A 2,500-nucleotide genomic window follows, 5' to 3' on the forward strand; every position below is an offset into this window, starting at 1 on the left:
CCTTAACCTAACCCATGTTGTGCCTTAACCTAACCCATGTTGTGCCTTAACCTAACCCATGTTGTGCCTTAACCTAACCCATGTTGTCGCCTTAACGTAACCCACGTTGTCGCCTAAACCTGCTCTGTAATTGTTATACGACTCGTTCAATTACTGTAGTGTTGCCCACCCGCAACCCTCGCAATATAGTTCGCTACTCGCACTGCCCGCACCCCTGTGTATCGCTTCATGTTAAACACCTTGCAAGTCTTGCTCACTTTCCACATGCTCCTGCTGTACACTGTAATGTGGATGGCAGCAGGACGTACATGCCGCCCCTCCCCACGTCCCCACCTTGCCCCCTGCCTTCGCAAGCTGGTTGGTGAGAAGTTTGCATGTTCAATGCCCTTCGCATGCGACGTACTCAGGCTACGTTGTGGTGCGGCCTGTGTCAACTGTCCGCTGATGTCGTACGCGTGAACCACAATCTGTACTGCACATTCGTCCTTATGTACTGAATGATACATCGTGGCACATGTGTGACCGCACAACGACTGCGCCCAAAAACGGCGGACCATACAGTGCAAATATTGTGCACGCAGCTACGTGTCGTCTCCCTATGAGAGCTGGATTGCAGTGTGGTACGCCATAGAGACGTGTGGGAGGAACGGACGCCGTGGATGGCGATCAGCATGAGCTGTCTGTTGATGTATTCGGACCTTGTCGTCTCTCCTCACACACCGTGATGGCATGGTGCACCGCGTTCCATATCTGCGACATGCTACAGAGGCCGGTTGACAGTCGTTCGAGCAATGGACATCGCATACGTACGGGGGCCACCTTCCACGTATTGTCTAGGCGTGCACATTTTGTTGCGTGTATGTGGGCAGACGTAGTGTGGCGTGACACCTGACACAGGCATGCAATAATCGTTGAAGTTGCAAATGGCGATGGACGCCTGCGTTTTCTGGTGAAGTTACGCAAATGAACAAATGGTAACCTGTTGTGGTGCGGTTGTTCTCGCTAGGGGTGAATCGGTGATGGCGACGATAGGTTGAGGTACTAACCGGTTGTTCCAGCGATACCCACCATGCCGACGAAACTGAACGGCATCTGGGTGTGAAGCGATACGCGGCGGTGGCTGGGTGGGACCGTCCCCGGCCGGTGAGGGGGCGCCTCCCGGCGTGCTGGCCGCGCGGTGCGTGGGCGCACGCGCTACAGCCGGCTGGTGGGGGCGGCCAGTGGCAGGCGCGCCGGCCGACGGACGCGGCAGGCGTCGCAGCTGCGCGCCGGCGCACCCTGCGCGCGGCGCCGTGCGGCCAAAGTAGGTCCTCGCGGGCCCGGTGCGAAGCGCGGTGGACATCTTCAGTGTGCTGGTCCGATTGAGGACTGTGTGCGTTGAGGATGCGCCGCCGCCCGGCGCTCGGCGCCGCGACGCCGTCTGCTGCTCGGTCGCCCCAGCGGTTCTCGCTGGTGGTTTGTATCGCAGCTGTGCGGATGTGTTGGCGCGTGCGCTGTGCTGGGAGAGTTCGCTTCGGCACCCAAGTGGGGCTTTTGTCCTTCTGTGGCGCTGGCGTTGGAGCTGCCGGTCACCGTAGGTGGCGCGTGTTGTCTCCCGCCGGCAATGCCACGACAGCACGCTCCCGGGCCTCTGTCGGCAGCGGCAAGCTCAGTTGGGAGCACGGGTGGTCGCACCGAAAGCGTCTACTCGCCTAACTCCGGGCGATTGCGCCTCTCTCGAACCCGACCAAGTACTTGGGACGGCGCTGCGCGCCGCCGGGACCTGAGAGGGTTTCGAGGTGTATTGTGCAGGGGAGCTCAGCCTCCTCCTGTTTGCAGAATGATTGAGCGGACGCTTGCGTGTTCGCGCGGGCCCCCGGGACACACTCCCGGGCGGCCGGCTGCTCAGCTCTAGTTGACGCAGCTCCCTGGTTGATCCTGCCAGTAGTCATATGCTTGTCTCAAAGATTAAGCCATGCATGTCTCAGTACAAGCCGCATTAAGGTGAAACCGCGAATGGCTCATTAAATCAGTTATGGTTCCTTAGATCGTACCCACGTTACTTGGATAACTGTGGTAATTCTAGAGCTAATACATGCAAACAGAGTCCCGACCAGAGATGGAAGGGACGCTTTTATTAGATCAAAACCAATCGGTCGGCTCGTCCGGTCCGTTTGCCTTGGTGACTCTGAATAACTTTGGGCTGATCGCACGGTCCTCGTACCGGCGACGCATCTTTCAAATGTCTGCCTTATCAACTGTCGATGGTAGGTTCTGCGCCTACCATGGTTGTAACGGGTAACGGGGAATCAGGGTTCGATTCCGGAGAGGGAGCCTGAGAAACGGCTACCACATCCAAGGAAGGCAGCAGGCGCGCAAATTACCCACTCCCGGCACGGGGAGGTAGTGACGAAAAATAACGATACGGGACTCATCCGAGGCCCCGTAATCGGAATGAGTACACTTTAAATCCTTTAACGAGTATCTATTGGAGGGCAAGTCTGGTGCCAGCAGCCGCGGT

General features: G+C 57.9%; 1 non-coding gene across 1 annotated transcript in view; it reads left to right on the plus strand.

The window, feature by feature from the left end:
• Positions 1-1,904: 1,904 nt before the first annotated feature.
• LOC124734057 overlaps positions 1,905-2,500 on the plus strand; it is a 1,909-nt gene continuing 1,313 nt past the window's right edge. The window contains exon 1 of the ribosomal RNA XR_007009298.1: positions 1,905-2,500. This exon is cut by the window's right edge and continues 1,313 nt beyond it. This is a non-coding gene — a ribosomal RNA (small subunit ribosomal RNA).

Source organism: Schistocerca piceifrons, unplaced genomic scaffold (assembly GCF_021461385.2).
Source record: "Schistocerca piceifrons isolate TAMUIC-IGC-003096 unplaced genomic scaffold, iqSchPice1.1 HiC_scaffold_1421, whole genome shotgun sequence".
NCBI classification, from domain to species: domain Eukaryota; kingdom Metazoa; phylum Arthropoda; class Insecta; order Orthoptera; family Acrididae; genus Schistocerca; species Schistocerca piceifrons.